This window comes from Mus musculus, chromosome 1 (assembly GCF_000001635.26).
Source record: "Mus musculus strain C57BL/6J chromosome 1, GRCm38.p6 C57BL/6J".
NCBI lineage: Eukaryota > Metazoa > Chordata > Mammalia > Rodentia > Muridae > Mus > Mus musculus.
This window is the reverse complement of record NC_000067.6, coordinates 126,461,449-126,482,344: the sequence shown is the minus strand read 5'-3', so window position 1 is coordinate 126,482,344 and position 20,896 is coordinate 126,461,449. Positions and strand designations below refer to the sequence as shown.

General features: G+C 41.0%; 1 protein-coding gene across 20 annotated transcripts in view; it reads left to right on the top strand.

Moving 5' to 3' along the window:
• The window catches only part of Nckap5 (NCK-associated protein 5), a 917,161-nt gene that overhangs the window by 348,452 nt on the left and 547,813 nt on the right, over positions 1–20,896 (top strand). The gene's annotated exons all lie outside the window — the stretch shown is intronic.

Sequence of the window (20,896 nt, the reverse complement as noted above, 5' to 3'; positions counted from 1 at the left end):
AGGTATTATAGGCTGACCATGTCAATGAGCTATAGGTAAGTCCCTGCTTCAGCTTCCCCGCTTCTCGGATCACAAGTGTGTACCACCTTGCCTCGCTTGCTTACTTGGGTTATAAAGATCAACCAGGTCCTTGTCCTTGAGCTATCTCTTCACCCCATACCACTGTGTAGGACGCCTTTTGATGAGAAGAGACTGTCTGAGGGGGAGGGCGTTGAGGTTACAAAATTATGGAGAATGGCAGAGATGACTTGCTTCATAGAGCAGAAGGGAGTGACCATGGTTGATGTCCCAGACACTTTAGGCCTGCTCATTTCGGGTTGCCAGGGTATGTGATTGGATGTAGGTCTTCCTCCCTCCTTTCTGAGTCTCATTCATCAAGAGGTGGGGCATGCATCACCTTGTGCAACTAGGTGTAATTTGAGGAAGAAATAGTGAGAAGAGACACTTGGTCAACAGAGCATTGAACCAAAGGATGGTTTGTGACTGGTTCATAGGATAGCAGCTACACTTTGGCTTAGATCCTTGTGGCTTCTTCTCCCCCAAGAGTCCGTTTTCTTCCTGGTCAGCAACAGTTGCATCGACAGAATATACAGAGAGCTTTTTAGGATGAATTCCTCAGCTGTCTTCAACACTTCATCAATAATGTGATCTGCCTATTAGTAAGCAATTAACATGTGACCCTTATTGGCAGACAGACCACACATTCCTTGACAGGGTTTAAAAATACCCATTTCCTGTTTCCTCACAGAGGAAGACATTTGAACGTATTTCAGAGAAATTCTGGAACAAGTATGTGGAGATAAACCTAAAGAGCTGCAGCAGAAATGGTTGCTGTGGTGACGGGAGAGATGGCTCAGCAGTTTTAAAAACTTAGAGTGAGAGCATGACGATGTAAGTTCAAATCTCCAGAAACTATGCCACAAAGATCTATGTGGTTATGCTAGGAACTCAGCGTGGTCAAGGGCAGAGACGGGCAAACAGCTGAGGCTTGCTGGTTAGGACCCCAGCTCTAGGTTCAGTGAGAGACCCTGTCTCAAGGGTACAAGGTGTGGAGTGACAGAGCAAGGCTCCAGTGTCTTCTTCTGGCCTTAGGAAACATGTGTGCATGCTACACACATCCTCTCCCCCACCCTGTGATACAAACAAAAGAAACTGTCAGGGTTAAAAGAGGGTGTGGGATGTCACAGGTGTCCAAATGGATAGCAGCTTTGGCCTATTCTTTGGATGAATTCCTTTCAAGAAAACGCCAGTGCATCTTTAACCACTTAGAACTGTGCCCACGTTCAGTGCTGTGGGTCTGACTTGAATGCTTGTTACCACATGAGACTTTTGAGTCCCTGGAAGTTATTGTTGTTGTTGTTATTATTATTGTTGTTGTTGTTATTTAAGATGATGTTTGTACATGGGCAGAAATTTCTTATGTGATGTTTGTTGCAAGATGTACAATTTGATGGGGTTCAGAAATTAAAAAATCAATCGATAAATAAAATCAAATCTCACAAATTCTAAGGGAGTAAAGAGTTAACATGGAATAAAATTGTTGTGTGTAATAACTATATTTTCACCATTTTTCATCTTTTGTATCAGCATCATTAAGGAGTTGGTCATAAAAAAGCCATTAGTCTTACTAGAGCAAGGTTTGTGTAGTGAAAATTATGCAGGTCCCTGGCAACCATTAAGATAATTGATTCGTTAAAAAAAAAAAAAAAAACTTTTATACAAGTATAGGAGGTCCAGGGCAATCCCTCAGTGTGCATATACAGTGGGTAATGGCCAAGTAGGGATAGTTAAGCATTTCTGTCTCCTCAGATGTTTAATTTACATGTAATGAATGCTTGTACATGCACGTGGGGTACAGTATGATGTTTCAGTGTGTGGGCATGGATGGAGCATGTGCTGATCTAGTCAAGGTAGTCCTGCTCCTGTCTCCTCAGGGTTAATTGGTTAGGAACCTTCAAACTCTTCAGTTCCTCACCAGGTTGTAAGAGGTGCCTGTACCCCAATCCCACCGTGCTATGGAGTTGTAAAATTTAGGGCTGAGTGTAATACTATTTTCATCAATGCTGTCATAGTAGCCCTGCTCATTGCTCTGGCAAAAGACTTCACAAGAAGCAACAGGAAGGATGCACGGTTTGCTTTGGCTCCTGCTTTGAGGATGGTGTTTGTCAAGACTGGGAGGTATGGTGGCAGCTGGGAAAGGCATGGTGCAGGAGTAGGAGGCAGCTTGTCATATCACATCCACAGTCAGGAAGCAGAGAGTGAACAAGAGGAAGGGTTGGGCTATAAATAATATCAGCCCCCATTGACTTACTTTCTCCAGAAGTCACCACCTCTCCAACAGCGCCTCCAGCTGAGGACCAAGTGTTCAAACAAGTGACCCTGAGGGGGACATTTCACATCCAAACTGTTAACCAGTGTCCCTCTTCCCATTTCTCCAAGGTTCTGGCCTTTATTTTTGTACATTTTCATTTTTTTAATACCCATATTTGAGGAAGAACATGAAAAAATCTGACTCCTTTTACTTAAGAGGCAGTTCCTTCATCTCACTGTCCAATTCATTCTGCTAGAAGCCAGAGGACAGTTAATATTGTTCTCTCTCTCTCTCTCTCTCTCTCTCTCTCTCTCTTTCTTTTTCTTGTTTGTGCCTGTGTCTGTGTCTGTGTGTCTGTCCATCTGTCTGTCTTTGAGGACAGACACACAGACACAGACACAGGCACAAACAAGAGGACAATTTGAAAGAGTCAGTACTCCTATCACATGAGTCCTGGACTTCGGTGTTTAGGCGTGGTGGCAAGCCTCTTTATCATAGAGACATCTCCCTAGCATCCTTGATAGGACAATTTAAAAGTAAACAACCTATAGTCCTGTTTTAAATTGTATTTTTTGTTCCTCCTTAAACATAGCTAAACACATTAAATGCTCATTCATAGAGCAAAATTTTAAAATACACATAATTATAAATAGTATGTGGGCTATGTATGATTTCATTTGGAAAAATGTCAAAATTTGTACACTAAATCAAGCAGGAGAAATCAGACTTAGAGAAAATGATAAAAATCCCAGTCTTGTTTGAGGCTATTACTGGACTGAAGAACTTTTTAAGAATAGAGATCAAGGGAGGTCTTACACGCGTTCTCGCGACCGACCAGGAAAGACGCAACAAACCGGAATCTTCTGCGGCAAAGCTTTATTGCTTACATCTTCAGGAGCAAGAGTGCAAGAGAGCAAGAGCAAGAGAGCAAGAAAGCAAGAAAAAGAACAAGAACAAGAAAACAAGAGCAAGAAAAAGAACAAGAACAAGAAAGCAAGAGAGAGAAAAAGAATGGCAAAACCCCGTCCCTTTTAAGGAGAATTATCCTCCACCTAGGACGTATTACTCCCTGATTGGCTGCAGCCCATCGGCCGAGTTGTCATCATGAGGAAGGCAGAACACATGTCGGGAAAACTGCCCCTGCACGTGTGCAGATTATGTTTACCAATTAGAACACAGCTGTCAGCGCCATCTTATAATGGCAAATGTGAGGGCGGCTCCTCACAGGGAGGAGTAAAAGCTCGAAGGTTTCATTCTGTGGAAGGCCTGCAGGCCTCCTGGAGGCAGACTCGACACTGTCTCGATGCTCACTCTTCTCTCCTACACCCCCCCCCCCTTTAATTCTGGACGGGAATTTGTAAAAAGAAAGGCATTTTAAGGAAGGATTGGATCTATGGACACTGTCTTTCAGGCATGACATGATGGTGGCACCCTTCAACACCCCCCCCATCCCCCCATGGTTATGATTACTGCATGAGACTAGTTAGTTAGGCCTGTCAACATGTTACCATTGGAAGAGGGGGGGTGACTCACTGAGGAGTTCTCTGTGGTTTATGAATTGTAATATTGAATATCTAGTAGAGGAAGGGCTCATGAAGCTGTGACCACCTCTAAGGATCTGGAGAGAGATAATGGTTGCTAGAGGGGAAGAGAGGCATTTTCTCTAGTGGCATAGCCACTGGTAAGTTGTCCAGAGTTCTGTAAATAATCTCTCACTCCCAAGAGTTAGTCAATAACACTAAGTCATTGAGTCACCAAGAAACCAAAGCCAAGCAAAACTGAACCACAATTAGGATAAAGGCATGAAAGCAGATAGAAGAGGGACTCATTGGAAGAGGAAAGGAATCGAGAATGAGACAGGAAGACATAGTGTGCCACTGGGTGGATATGAACAAGCCATAGTATAACATTTGCAAATTAAACAGTTAGTGTATTTAACTACTATATGTAATAAGTTTTAAAAAGACTGTGTTTTGTGTTTTGGTCCTGTGCTTGTTCGGATACACACAGGACACAGAATCCAAGGTTCCATGCATTGCCCCAGCCTCCAGCCCTTGGCTGCAGGATCTCTTACTTCCTTGGTAAGATCTCCAGTGCTCTCAGGTGTTTCTGGTCTAACCCATTTTACCCTCAATGGATTGTGATGTTTGGTTTTAATTGTCAAGTTGACACAATCCAGAATTATCTAGAAATAGCTTCTCAATGAAGAAATATCTAGATTGGTTGGCCTATAGGCATCCTTGGCGTTGATTTTTCTTAATTGGGTTAATTGAGGTAGAAGATTCACCCTAGATATAGTCAGCCTAGTTTGGGGCTTGGGGTCCATGACTGAAGGAAAAGGCAAGGAAAAGCTGAGCACTAATATGTATGCATCGGTTCACTGTTCTCTGCTCTCCACGGATGGGTTGTGATCAGCGGCTTCAGGTTCCTTCTAGGTTGATTATCTGAAATGACGAGACTGTGAACAAAACTTTAGCTGGGGTATTTTACCACAGAAGTAGTATTTTTGTTAGAATTTCTATTGCTGTCATGAAACATTGTGACCAAAAGCAACTTGAGGAGGAAAGGGTTTATTTCAGCTTATACTTCCAGGTGGCAGTCCATCACCAAGGGTAGTCAAGGTGGGAACTCAAACAGGGCAGGGACCCGGCATCGGGATCTGATGCAGAGGCCACAGAGGACTGCTGCCTAGGGCTTGCTCCTTATGGCTAATCAACCTGCTTCATATAGAACCCAGGACCACCAGCCCAGGGATGGCACAGCTCACCATGAGGTGGGCCCTCCTTTATTGATCACTAATTACAAAAATGCCAAACAGCTGGATCTTATAGTTGTATTTTACCCCAACTGAGGCTGTCTTCTCACTGATGACTCTAGCGTATGTCATGGTGACATAAAAAGAGGCAGTATAAGCAGGAAATAAAACTAAGACATAGGGCCTCGATGGATGCAGCCCAGGAAAATTGTTTTATTCCTTGCTAATGTAATAGCACTAGAAGTTTGAAGATTGCCACCCAGTACAATAGAAGCTGTTGAAGGAATACACACATTCGCAACCTAGCTTTGTAAATGTCTGAGGAGAGCCTGTGATTGCTCTTCCATGAGCAGACAGCTTGGTTTTCAAACAGTCTCTCTCCCCAGAAACTTTCCTTTATCCTCTTCTTCAGGATGGTGTAGTCTTGCCTGTTGTTGTCTCGTTCTATCACCTAGTTCTGCCTCGACTGCTCATCACCAGGGCTTTCTCCTGAGGGACTGAATTTCTACACCACACCACTCCTGTCTCCATTCTGTCCTCAGTCTCGCCTCTTCCATGAGACCTGTCTTGATAACTCCAGACCCAGACCGCCATTCTCTCCATCTCTGCTGCACAGCTGTTGAAACATTACAGAGCTGACTGTTCCTGCATTGTAACTGCTTAGTGTCTGCTGGCATTGTCTACCTCGCCCACCTTTGTTTCTCTCAAATTAAATCTTAGTTCTTCCCTTTTGTTATATGACAAGAAATCCTGGAGAGATGTTGCAATATTTTTGTATGATTACAAATATTTCTGTCATTTTGCAAATATTAGCATAGTATAAGAACTGGCTAAACTGCTGATTGGAACGAGTCTGGATGCGTTATCTGTTCATCCTCATGCTTTCCTAGGTGTGTGACTTTACAATTACATATAATATATAACTTTATATAAATTTGTATGCAGAGATATCTATGCTTTGAATTTATATCAGATTTTCATTTTAAGTAGGAAAGGTATCTGCCCTTTTTTTTTAACTTAAGGATTTATTTTGCTTGTAATTGTGTGTATAGGTATGCACATATGCCTGCCATTAAAAAAAACAAACCCTTTGTCAGAGTGGAACAGACACGCAGATTGGCACACAAGCAATGTTTCCTTGATTTGTCACAAAGCCCAAAGCCATCTGATCAGCTCTGGGATAAAGAGAAAGAAACCAGAAATGAATGCTTCCTGTTTCTGTTTCAGTCACCTGCAAATACTCTGCTGATTTCTCTTACCAAAAGATGGTTTCTCTCACATTGAGTTTTATACAAAGGAGCATTCTGTCCTTATGCTTGCTTTCCTGCATTTTTATGTTAGGGTTGTGCTGTTCGTTTATATTAATATAAGTATTTGTGAACTGATTCAGTAATGGAGAACAGCACATCTTTTTATATAATGGGCTATAGGTGGGCACACAAAATTTATCTGGGGCTTTGATATCTGAAGCTTGTTGGTATAAACATTCTTATATACTTGTGCATGCCAGTGCATATTCATGTGTGTGCATGTATTTGTGTAGGCATGTATGCATGTGGAGCACATAAGGCTAGCATATGTATCATCATTTGGGCAAGCCCCAGGGGTTCTACCTGTATCCACCTCCTCAGAGCTGGGCCCATAAACACACACCATTGTCCTGGTTTCTCACACAGGTTCTTAGTCCTTGTGTGGCAAGTACCTTAGTAACTGAGCTACTTTCCCAGCTCTCCTGAAGGAGTTTCGCTTTTTAACGACACAGCTGTCCAGCTGTGGTTAATGCTGTCTCACTGCATACCCAGGTACTATACCCATTTCCACTCCACCAGCAGAGTATGAAACTCCTATATGTTTCATGTTCTTGCCAACAGACATTTCACATTTTCAAATCCTTAACTGAGTATAAAAACTGAAAATGAATTTATCATCATGTAGTTTTCCTTTTAACTTTTTTGGAATGCATATTTGATGTGAGAAGCTCTTCATGTGAAGAAAAATAATTATCAGCTTTATCATGTCATGCTTCTGATTTGCTCCAACTTCCTTAAGCAGCCTTTGATTATCCAAAAGTCATCCAAATACAGGTTTTTATCTGTGTTTTTTAATAGTAATTTTCCTGATTTTTCATATTTATATCTATGGCCCCTTAGGTATACATTTTTGGCTAGTACCATCAGTTCAGAATTGAGAATTATTTTTCCCCAAAGGTAGCCATAATCTTGCAAATATTTCCTTCTCGATAATTTAAAAGATATAAGAAGTATTATCTTTGTATGTGAGTATGTGTGTGTGTGAATGCAGTTGGGCATTTAGGCTAGAGGGAGTCAGGTCCCTGGGAGCTAGAGCTATAGGTGGTTGTCAGTTGCCTGATGTGGGTGTTGGGAACTGAGCCCAGGTCTTCTGGAAGAGCAGATATCGTTGTAACCACTGAAGCACATCTCTTGCCCCATCAATTTTGTAGCATAATGTGTAACTGTTATCTAGATCTTCCTTTTGTTCCCTGTGCATTATTTATTTCAGGCTCAACATAGTGTCTTACTTCTGTATCTCTAATCATTCCCAAGTCTGAGTCCTGTAACTTCTGTCAATCTTCTTTAAGATTGCCTTGGGTGTCGTGGATTTTAATATTTTGAGTGTCAAGCCAACTGTGTGTAAAGTAACACACTATAAACAGTACACTGTCAATAACTTTTATGAGACTGAAGGGAGTCAAGATAAAGGGGAAAAGGAAATTAACTAGTGGGGAATAGAGAATGCTTGCTGCAATCATGCTCTTCTGACAATGTGGATTTTAAGTCTGATGAAAGATGCTGAGAAGAGGATGGGGCCATGGTTTGGTTGCAGTATATATGGTGCCATCATTTGGGTGCAGTGTAGATGGTGTAGTGGTTTGGTTGTAGTGTGGATGGGGATGGTGCAGTGGTTTGGTTGCAGTGTGAATGGTGTAGTGGTTTGGTTGTAGTGTGGATGGTGCTGTAGTTTGTGTGCAGTGTTGATGGTGCAGTGGTTTGGTTGCAGTGTGAATGGTGCAGTAGTTTGGTTGTAGTGTGAATGGTGCAGCAAGACCATCAAGGTGAATTAAGTTACCTTTGGAGTAGGAATGACATCATCTTAAGAATGGTATCTCTATCCAGTTATGGATCAAAGAGAAAGCTAAATATTGGTAATATTGGTAATGATACAACTTTAAAGACCTCAGAAATTTACCTCACAAAAGAATCTAGAATGTGACTTCAGGGAACAGCCAGATATTGAATAGACAGTGATGAAAGTACACAAAAAAAGAAACCTTAGTTCCACTTGATGTTTTTGTCTGTCTGTCTATCTATCTATCTATCTATCTATCTATCTACCTACCTACCTATCTACCTATCTTTCCATCTATATTTATTTTAAATCCCTATCACAGGCCCCCTCTCCTTCCTGTCCCCATCATAGAGCCCCTCCCATCTCCCCCCTCCCTTCCTCTTCTGTAGAGGGGAAGCCCCACCCCCACCTGTGTACCAACCAGCCCTAGAACATGAAGTCACTGCAGGACTATGTACATCCTTTCCCACTGAGGCCAGACAAGGCAACCCAGTTAGGGGAACAGGATCCATAGGCAGATAACAGAGTCAGGGACAGCCCCTGCTCCAGTTGTTGGGAGACCTACATGAAGACCAAGCTGCACATCTGCTACATATGTGCAGGGGGCCTAGGTCCAGCCCATGCTTGATTCAGTCTGTATTTTCCTTTTCCAGTTTATCAACCATTTTCCTGTTGAGAGAGTCTCAAATCAATAGATCAATCAATAATTAATTTTTGACTTTCTGAGAGAGGGTCTCCTATATCTCATGATTGCCTAAACTGTGGAGCCAAGAGTAAATTAAATGTCAGATCTTCCTTCCTCTACCTGCTTTGCAGTGGGATTTGGGGTGTGAATGACCGTGCCAGGCTTATGCCGTGCTAGGGTTGGAACTTAAGACTTCATGCACACAGGGCGAGCATTCCACCAACTGAACCATATCTGCAGCCCACAAAAGACAAATCTTAAAAGCAGCTCCGGACTGTGGATCATAGCTCCTTGGCTGCAGAGTATGTTGACAGTAAGAAAAAAATAAATAAATGCGTGGGTCAGTGACAGGACATTGAAGGGGGTTCAAGTGCAAGTGCCTGTCTGTGGTGTGTGTATGTGTGTGTGTGTGTGTGTGTGTGTGTGTGAGAGAGAGAGAGAGAGAGAGAGAGAGAGAGAGTGAGAGCAAGTGAGAGAGAGAGAGAGAGAGAGAGATCTTAGGAGGCAGATTTTGTATTTCTTGGAACATGAGAATTGGAGCTCACAAATGTTTATGTCATCTAGATATCGCCACTCTTTGCAGCCTAATTTAGAAATGGCTTTAAGTTTGTCCTTATTTAAATCCAAGCATCCATCAAACAGCATAGGTTCAGCTCATAAAATACCCAAGCTCAGGCTGGAGAGGACGTAGATAAGTGGACAGGGTTGAAAAATGAAGCTTTCAACCCTGGCCTCTATGAGCAGGGTAAGAAATAGTTTCATTTTGTGTGTTTTGCAGGGAATGGGGACCAATTGACTTCTGAAAGATAGTTTCCATAGCTACTGGGTGGAATCAAAAGCAAAGTCAGTGGTGGGGATTTTTTTTCTCCACTACCTGAACTGCCGTTAGGTAGCTAGTGGGGCAAGCATTTCTCAGGGCTCTGGCTGCTCCATAGTCAAAACACTGGGCAATCCTGCAATTTGCAGCTGCAGTGAGTGGGTTCCTTTCCTGGGCCTCACATCATGAAGCCATCATTCATCTAGAATGTTCTTTTTACTCAAAACAAAACAACAAAGCATACAAACAAACCCCAGAACATGACTCTTGAACAGCTCAGTTCATGTACAGTGCCAGTGAGCAGTTCCTGCCCCTGAAGATTAAAACTCAGGTTTGTAATTTTTTTTTTTACATCTTCAAAGGACTCACATACCTTTTTATTTAAATGTAATGTGGACATCTAAGAACACCGAATACTTTAAAATCTAAAATAGAAACAGTATTTCATTTTTTGAGGGGTGGTGAGCTACACACCCTAGCTTACCACAGTACTTTAGTTTTGTAATCAACCAATACCGACATTCACAATATTCTGATCTTTTGTATGGAGCACTTTGTCACATAAGCTGCTAAAAAAACCTTCCCAGTGATCACCTACAAGATATCATGGAAGAAAAGTAAACTCTCGATTTGTTCTTAATGTATAGTGTCCAATTGGGATCTGTAAAGGCTTTTGATTGTCATTTTTTTTTCAAAAGTACTTCCTATTCATCTCTGTCTTTCTGTGTCTGTCTCTGTGTCTATCTGTCTGTATCTCTGTCTGTCTCTCTGTCTGTTTCTCTCTCTCTCTCTCTCTCTCTCTCTCTCTCTCTCTCTCTCTCTCTCTCTGTGTGTGTGTGTGTGTGTGTGTGTTTGGGTGTTCATGGGACAAGGTCAGCATAAAACTGTGAAAGTTGTTCTCTTTCCAATATGTGGGCACTGATGGGCAAACCTAGGTCGTCAGGCCCCATGGGAGAATCCTCAGAGTCCTTTCCCCAGCCCTGGAGTAAGTGTCTTGCTTGTAAAAAGATGATCGCATCTGTTAAGTGAAAGGCCAGAGCCCTTTAGTTCTAGCAGAATGTAATTTCAAGAGTAAGTCAGAAGTTGACCTTTCTAAATGGACTGTTAATTTAACTGTTTAGAAAAATAAAACATGCTCTTTAATGAAATTTGATACTGACAGCATTTGCTTCTTTTCAAAAATGGGTCAAAGAACTAAAAATAGAAATTGGACTGTTTTTTTTTTGTCTTAACTGTGTTTTTTATTGTTGTTGTTTTATAATTTCCATACCTAAAATCCCCCTGCATCACTCAGCTTATTGCGAAATCTGTTTGTGAGGGGAGGCTGAGGAAGATGTATCCATCCTCTTACAGCCATGGGGCTGAAAGAGCCCCAATTTTTGCAGACAGATATATACAGCATCAGTGACAGGACAAGAGGAGAAAAAGCCTTCTAACCCCAAATCAGGAGAGAAGACTCCATCATCAGCCCTATCTTACAGCTCTGGGAACTTCCTCTGTAAAAAATGTCAGACCCAGGAACAGGGCTTCTTATATGAGCTGCTGAAGACTAGATAAAGGGCCATGTTTATAAATACAAATTACATTGTGCAAACACTATCCAAACAAGGCTTCTTGGGAAAGGTCCAAAGTCAGATTCCAGAGATGAAAGTCTTTACTGAATTTTGATGGTGTCTTTAAGACACTACGTGTTCCTTATGGGAATGGTGGGGGCGAGAGAGGGTTGTCTCCATATGGGTGCTTATTGATTGCTGTTCAGAAGCCCTGTGAACTGGGACATAAAATCCAAACAAGGGAGGGAAACAATCCCTCTGATATTGAGCAGCAAACAGTTCCTGTAAAGAAGCTGCAGGAAGCAGGCATAGTTCACAGTCCAACACTGGAATGCTCCAGACAGAGCCTAGGGGTTAAATTGAAAGACCCAAAAGTCTCTCCAGAAGCCAGTTAACTGTGCCTGCTGGTTCCACACAAGAAGCAGAAAGGGAAAAATTTGTTGAAGATTCAATTCTTGACCAAGAGAATAGTAAGGTAAGATATTTTGGAAAATTCACAAACTGGAGATTCTTAGTCCAAATTTTCTTTTCTATAAGAGAGTCAACATTAAAAGATGTGTGTGTGTGTGTGTGTGTGTGTGTGTCTGTGTGTCTGTGTGTCTGTGTGCATATCTGCATATTGTCTGTCTGTGTCTGTAGTGAGTATCCTGCTTTGAAGGAAAATAGAGGCAGACACCATCCGTCCAATGAGTGCTTTGTAAATCACATTATCAGGACTTGCTTAAAGTGTTACCCAAGATTTCCTATGGAGGAGGTTGGTGGCACTGCCATATGCCATCTTGGGTCTGAGCCAGAGACACACACTGGAAGGCTTTTACATTCCAGCCGTCTCCTCCTGCCTGGCAAAGGAAAAAAAAAAAAGCACTTTTTTTTTTGTATGTGGCCTAAGTGGGCAAGTTATTTGTACACAATGGGAAGTTGAAATTTCATTTCCACATGAAATTAGTGAATAATGCCTTTCAAGGCTCGTTGAATAAGCATGCCCAAGACTCCGTCAGCATCCAAAGTCTGTTCAGGACGCCCACCATCTGGATGAAAATGGAATGAATCAGTTATCTAGCTACTTTGGTAGGGGGTGGGGGAATCAGAGGTGGGGTGTGGCCAAGAGGAAGTGTCTGGATACTATACTGAGGTTTTGGCTATTTCATCAGGACTTTGATGCAAGCCAGGTTTGTCTCTGCCAGATTCCATGCTAATATATACTGGCCTACTATGCTATACCACAAACATATGTTCTTTGATCTCCATATGTCTGGCCAACATGTATGTGCTTAATATTTTTATACTACTGTTTTTACTTTCACCATTATTTTTCATACTAATTCCAATATGTCCCCATTCATAAGGATTGGATTTGGGGATTTCACAGAATAGATGGCTCATGTGCATGACTATATCTGTAACTAGAGAGTATGTAACTATGAGACTTCATCCTCAGTGCAGTGAGAATAAAATTTGTAATATTTTTCTAAAATTTGTTTTATTTTAAGTTCTTATATTTATCTTCTTACCTAGTTTATATACTGCTGCCTGGATTATAAGCTGTGATTTGGGAAAAATATCTTACTTTATTATTTTGGTATCACCTTTTGATGAAGTAAGGCAGGATTATCTTTTGGTAGAAGATATGGGTGATATGCCTACATGTAATAATTAAAGTTCAGATGTGGAAACCAGACCAACAGAAGCAGATGGAAATGTCTCCCAGGTGAGTATGAATTTTTATTTGCAAAAATGAGACTTGTGCCAACAATCCATTGTGCCTGATTTTGATCATTTTAAAAAAATGTGATGGAAGCCTGGGTTTGCCTTTGAATAAAGATGAATAAGATATGTTCAATTCCGTTTAACATGCTTTGGAATTTAGTACATGAATAGAGTCTGAATGAAAAGTAGCAGGGGTTGAGGGAAATTAGTTACTGGGTTGTAAAGTGACTGGTTGGTTTGAAAACTTAGGGATATCAGAAAAGTCAGAATCCAGCTGGCCCTCTCAGACCTTCCCTTCCCTGTAATGTGATTCTCAAAGAGGAGAGAGGACGTGGGGAGAAATGAATTAGCAGAAAGAGTCTTAGGAATTCAGGATTCTAGAATTGAGTGGTATGGTGTTTTGGAGAATATATTTCTAAACCTGGGACCTGCATTTTGTGTGCTCTCATGTTGTGTGCTCTTGGACATCCTCTTGCCTTGCTGGGTCAGCTGGAGTCCATCAGTCTTTGCAATCTGAGGCACTCATTGAAACTATTTATTTTATTGTGATTTACCTTGTACCTTGATAGTGTGATCCATATATGGATGTTAACTTGGAGGCAACTGCTGATTGAAAATTCTTTTCAGGACTTTTAAGAGAGGTTATTTTGAATATGACAAAACATGATACGTTGAATGGGCTTTCATAGGTATATTAGACTGATTGATTGTTCAGATAGGAAAGGCTGTATGAGTGATGTAATTTGTCTTAGTGCTCTTAAAATAATTTTTATTTCCAATGATGCGTTTATGAGTCAGTGTGATATTTTGATATGTAAATATTTATAGGGTTGTGTGATATTCTAATATGAATATAGTTATAGGGCAGGGTTATATTTTGATACATTCTCTGTACTTTGAGTTCATTGGCCAGAACTCTTAACTGCACAGGAGGCTGGGAAATGGTTTATCTCTCTCCAAAAGAAAGAATTTGGGTAAATCTTTACCAATTATAGTTACATGCATTTGTGTAACATTTTAGTTCAGTATTATTATGTGTATTATATATAATATATAAGATATCTGTTTTACATTATGCACTCATATATATTCTATGTCTCATCTATGTGAATTATGTATGCACACCAAAAACTTTTGTGAATCAGCCTTGGGAATAAACTAATGTTTTCTGAAACTTTTTTGAGTGTAACTTACTTGCATCTAAGTGTATGTGTATGTGTGTGTTCATTTGTGTATGTATGCATGTATATATTTATACACACACACACACACACACACACACACACACAAACAGAGTCTCATTAGTAGCAGCTCAAACTTGATTAGATTTCACTATGTAGCCCACTTAGCCTTGAACTTACTATATACCCCAAGCTAGCATCAAACTCATTTTTCTTCCTGAGCATCCCAAGTTCTGAAATTAAAAGTGTGCACCACCACACTGAAACCAAGTCCTTTATTTTTAAACAATTGATTTCCTTTGCTTTCTTTTCTGTGATTTAAGGGTCCATTTCTCTTCTCGGAGGCCTTGTGTCCAGAGTTCTCATATATTCTGTGCCTCCATTTTCTAGTTGATTCATCAGCCTCACCCACATGTAATTTTATCTTTTGCTGGGGAACACAAGAGACCTTCAGGGTCATAGTAAGTTTATGTCTGAATGCCCTCTTACATAAGGGATATTCTGACTGATCAGTCTCTAAGGAGCTGTATTCCCAAGTGTTCACTAATGCCTCAATCTGGGTTCTGGAGTGCTGTTCCTCATGTGACCTCCTCCTCACTTCTCATAGTTTCCTGTCCTCAGAAACACAAAAGTAAGACATTGTATTCAATACATGCTTAGGCAGTAGGCACTCTTTCCAAACCTTCATCTCATTGGTTCTTGTGTGTGTTTGTGTATCTCTGTGTGTACCTGTGTTGTTATTCACCATATGGGTGAATGTTTATGTGTGTTTACATGTGTGTAGGTAGGCATAAGGCAAGGTGTTCTGGTTCATTTTTCAGCTTGACACAAACTAGAGATTTCTGGAATTAGGAACCTCTACTGAGAAAATACCTCCATCAGGTTAGCAAGTGGACAAGTCTGTGGAGGTATTTTCTTGATTAATGTTTGACATGGGAAGGGCCAGCCCACTAAGGGCAGTGTTACCACTGAACACATGTTCCTGAGTTATATAAGAAAGTAGGCTGAATAAGCCAATAAATCATGTTTCTACATGGCTTCTGCCTCAGTTTCTGTCTCCAGGTTCCTGCCTTGGTTTTTGTCAATGGATAGTGACATGGGCTATATAAACAAAACTCATCCTTTCTCACCAAGTTCCTGGTTTTTATGACAGCAGTAGATAACAACCTAACATGGAGGTATGCATGCTCATATATGCATACATAAGTAGAGGTCAAAGGTAAAGCCCATGTTATTCTGCTTGGACATTGACCTGAAACTCATGAAGTAGGCCAGACTGGCTGGCCAGTGAGCCCTGAGAAGCTGCTATCTCCTGCTCAGTATGGGGATTACAAGCTCATACACCTTTATACCGGTTCTGGGGATTGAAGTCAAGTCCTCATGCTTGCAAGACAAGTACTCTACTAACTAGCTATCTCCCAGTCCAACTTGATTTTGGTCAGTTAGTAACTCAAGGACAAAGATAAGCAAAACAACTGGCATAAGCCAGTCTGTAGAGGGAGTCTCTCTTCTTCCCATGATATTTTGTAATTGTATCATTATTATTTGAGGGCTTCTATTTACTAGAGATGGATTGATAAAGGAAGGCCAGAAAGACTGCGAATGTGGGAATCTAGTCTCATTTTACAGTTGTTGTCAAAGCATCATTTTTAGGTTGTTTGGAACATTTTATTCCCTGGCAGTTAACCTCTCAATTGTTGTGTACCATGGCTGTTTATATGTGGTCTTACCTTCTAGGCATTGAGCTTCAGAAAGGCTGTTCCATCTTATCTTTTGACCTCTTTTTGTTTGTTTGTTTGGGTTTTTTGTTATTGTTTGCTTACTTTAATCATACATGTTTCTCTCTCACTCTCTCTCTCTCTCTCTCTCTCTCTCTCTCTCTCTCGTGTGTGTGTATGTGTGTGTGTGTGTGTGTGTATGTGTGTGTATGTGTGTGTGTATGTGTGTGTGTGTGTGTGTGTGTGTGTGTGTGTGTGTGTTGGGGGAGGGGTCCACTCTTTTACCTTATTAATTGGGGTAGATATGTTCAACCAAACCTAGAGGCTTTTTGGTGAGGCTGGGATGTTAGTTGAGTTCATTCATGGAATTTCTCCTCTTTGCCTTCCAAGGCTGGAAATGATAGTTTGGCTATCTTGTCTACCTTGCATTTATGTGGATTCTGGGGATCTGATCTCCAGTCTTCTTAGCCCTGCCTTGGAGTTTTTTGATGCCCTTGTCTAGAGCAGAACTAAATTTATACATGCAGAATTAATGAACATTATATGAACAGTAAGCTGTGTACATGATTTTCAAATATTTTAATGTTTCCTTAAATTTTTAATCTAATATTTAAGAACTGTGACCTTTCAATTTCATATATCTTTTCACTTTTTAGTTCTAATATTTTTGTATAACAAAGTAAATGTGTATCTAGGCTCTTCACTCTGATCTAGTAAAATCTGAATTGAGCTGGTTCTAATCGAACTTTACTTTGTCACACATATAAAATAAAAATGTAGATTTATCTATGTCTAAAAATATCACAGTTGTGAGAAGGGTAAGTGGACAGGAAGCGATTTGCAGTTGACACCTGCTGGCCAATGTAAAATTGGTTGTCTCCAATGCATAGTCACTGTGCATGCCATCAGCACTCCAGAGTGGGCCCCATGTCCAGTAGTCATAGTCCATGTTGTTGGCTTCTTTCTTTCTTCTTTTCCTCCTTACTGTGGACTTTTTGTTTTGATTTGTTTCATTTGGGCAATTTTTGTCTTATTAGTGCTTTGCTTGTTTGTTTGATTTTTACTTTTTTCTTTCCTTTTTGAGAGAGATGGGGTGAGGGTACACAAAGTTGTATGGAAGGGAGGTAGAAATGTTCTAGGAGGAGTTGAGGGAGAGGGAAAACATGATCACAAGCCTGGGGCTTTCTATTCAGCAAATTTGATATTATCTTCAGTGATGATCTGAAGTCCCTGTACTTTTCTGTGTGTTTGTGACTATGGTTCCTGAATCCAAGCCTTGTGTATGCTACCACAGAGCTGTATCCCATTCTAACACCTTCATGCCTTATGCTTGATTATAAATATCGTCTTCATAATTATCACTTCTAATTTATCTGTGTTAATAAATATATTAAAATGAAATGCTGTTATTCATTTTTTCTCACACTATATATAATAGCCATTTTTCTCCCTATGCCTCCTCAGAAACACATGGACAATTACTTCTAGGTTTAATAAAACTCCTTGTGTTTTGTATTGTTTTGGGAATGTCATGCCTGCATATAATATGTTTTAAACAAGCATATCCCCATATTCCTTCCCCTCCAATTCCTTCCCTATTCCCCATACTGTTTTTGTTTTTTTTCTCTAAACTTCATGTGCTAATTTTGAAAACCACCAACCTCTCTTAATGCTGCCTGTATGTACATAAGTATAGGGATCTCTACTAGAGCATACGTAGTCTATCAGGGCTCATATTCCGAAGGAAGAAAACTGGCTCTTCCCCGCTTAGCATCCATTGTTTGCCCATCCTGCCTCTGCGAGGGTTTACCTTGGTTACTCCCCGCTGGGATTGTGACTGTCTTTCTCTTGTGTGGGTCATGTGCACGCTATCATTGTCATTTTCAGTGTTTATTTCATCAGCCCTGTCATGTCTGGAAAGCAGTTTCAATGCTGGCATCCGTTACCCCTTGCTCTTACAATCTTTCTGCCACTCTTCCATGGTGATCCCGAGTCTCAGGAGGAGGGGATATGTTATTAATTGTCCCATTTAGAGCTGAGCATTCCATGGTCTTTAACTCTCTGAACTTTGAGCAGTGGTGGATCTCCATATTAACCACCACCTACTGTAGGCAGAAGCTTCTCTGATGAAGTTGTTAGATGCAGTAATCTAAACATAGGGACCAGTTTAATACTGGGTCCAGTTAGCAGAAGTAGTATAGGTTCTCCCGTGGTACCTATGGCCTAATCATTCATGGGTTTCGGTTATTAACCTACATTTTTATAGACCCTAAAAACAACTGGTAGTGTGTTAACACTCAGGACCCATTACCCATAATCTATAAATTTGCTAAAGTCGCCTCAGATAACTGAGTTAACAAGCAAGGAATCCTTGCTTCTCGGGAAATGCAGTTAGGCTCCTGTGACATCTAGTCAGTTTAATCAGCCAAAAATTGGTCTTAAATCTGGTTTGAGTCTTTGTTTAAAGATGACGTATGTAAGCCTATACCAACAACACTGCAACCTAGATGTGAGTGTTGGAGACATTGCAGTCAGAGATGTTACAGAAAGCAGGTAAGTGCCAGCAATACACAGCAGAGAACACATGTATGTAACATAATCTGTAATATTGTAAATATTATAAAAACATATGTAAACATACATAACTGGCTTGTTTAAGAGACCAAAGCTCTCACTACCAGTTCCTGTTGCTTCTGAGAGGTGGAGAGCATGCCCTTGTTTGACTTTTCATCTAGGAACATGTGCACAGGGCCATTGTGCCTTCACTGTTCCTCCTGCAAGATCCCCAGGAAGCTGAAGCTTGGTGATTTTGATGTTGCTCATTTCCTTTATCCAGTAGGTAGACCAATCAATAAGTGTGGGCTGTGTGAATAATGAGGGCGGACTAAATCACCACTGAGCTGGAAGGTGAAGTCCAGGTGAACTTGCGCTCAGAAGGGATCCATCCAGGACCTCACATACATCCTGGGATGTGGCCTATAACTCGTGATTGATGCTTCTAATTGTTGCTTGACCTTAAGGATGTTCCTCAGTATCCATCTAAAGGCTTGCTTTCAGAAGCTTCATTGTTTACCGTGCATAAAAATGTTCACAATATGTTGGTTCTCTCCTTAAGACTTGGCCATTCTTCAGAAAGGCAAAGTTGATCTTTTCAAACTTCCGGGGAATGTAAAATTACATTTTGATTCTTTTCTTGCCTACCTCTAGGATAAGTTGCAGTTTCCCGTGTTTAAAAAAAAAATACCATTCTTTATTTTAATGTATGTATGATTTGCATATTAATTCAATATGACAGACAGGCTGAGTGACTAGTCCTGTCTAGCATTTGTTGCCAGCGGTCAACGGAATTAAAGCAAGCCCAACTGTCACATTCACCGCCTCACAGGAGTAAACCATGTTCGGCTCTTTTGGAATTCAGGAGCAGTTGTGCTGCCACCATACCCAGAAGGTTAAATTCACATATCCACCAGGAAAACGTGTCAGTACCTGTCAAGTGGTGATGATTATATTTGTTCGCAGGTGGCTTGCCTTGTCACAGTGTCCCCACAGTCTTAAAATAATTGCAGGCTCCAAAATGTGTCCACCGCAAAGTACAGTTCACATGAAGAGCCAACAACTTGTTATATCCCAGAGACATGGTCTCTGTACGTATACTCATGAGTAGGTGCATGTGGCTGCTTGAAAGGGAACTCTGCTTATTCACCTTTTATGGGAAGAATTGGTAGAGTTTTCATAAGACAGTGTCTGTCAAAGCGCAAAGGCTTGTGGCTGCTGCACAGCTGTGGCATATGAAGGTTCCAGGTTCCAGTGTGATAATAATATTGAACTCTACCAAGTTCTCAGGGTGGTCTGTGAAGTATCTTATCACCTTGTACTTGATAAGTAAAATCCTTAGTTCAGAGAAGTTTATGCCACATATCGAAACTGCATATGCATCAACAATTACAACCCAAAAAAGTAAAAGTATAGATGCTAGCCAGAATGTGAAAATAACTTCCTTTGTATAGGTGGCATTATGAACACTTGAACCAACTAAGCATTGGTCATATGAACCAAGGGAAGCTTTTTACAAAGTCTAGCTTTTAGTGAGCAGGGGCTCTGAGTCCAAGACTATGGGTTTTCACGATCTTGTGTCTGCTCCATTGATTTGCAGTAGGTCAAGGTCTGTCATTTTTCGAGAAGGATTACAAAGAATTATAGTGCCACCCTTTCCTCTCCTTCCCTCCAGCTTTCCACTCTGTTCCGATTCTTCCAGCCCAGCCACACATTGGCTCAGGCTGAGTTTCACAGTGCAGCAGGTTTCCCCATCGAGTGGCTGCTATCCTTTCATGGACTCAAGTAACAGAAAGCACGGGCCAATTGAATAGATTTTTGTGCCGCTGCTTCTGCCAGTGCTTATCTTGTTCTTTGACTGCTTTGTAATTGTTATTGCTTTGAAGACGCCTTTCTTTCTCATCCATGCACTCTGATTATACAGGAGACTTTTTCTTCCTCTTTTTTTTCTATTGAGGTACATTCTTATCAGGATGTTTTTCTTCCATTTCATAAATAATGGTATTATTAGACACAAGACAAAGCTCTCCCGGCCCGAGCCAAAAGAAACAATACAATGAGCATGGGCGGGGGCGGGGGTGGGAGTGGGATGGGGGGGGGTGAGCAACACTCAGCAGCTATCTCGGTTTCCTTTCTGGCCTTTAATCAATGCTTGTATTCTCTTCCAACTTCCTTATCCATCTTTAGCGGGCCCTGTTTGTGAGTTTCCTTCCTTTCTTCCCTTTCTTTCTGTGACAGTGGTGCTGGTCCTTTAATTTGTCAAGGTGTCACACTTTGAACAGGCTGACTGTATTGAGGGTAGAGACACTGTCCATGTGCCACTGTCTTTGGATTTTCTTTTCCTTGTAGTCTAGCAGGGGCATTGCTTACCTTTTGGCTTTTGGTTTTGGCTGTGCTTTACTGCCTAACATTGTCAAAAAAAAAGTTTGTTTCTGTTTTTGTTTTCTCCAGATGGATTAGGCACCTAGCCAAAGTCTAAGCTATCCCTTCCCTTAATGGAATACCTACATACGTACTGCAGATCTGATA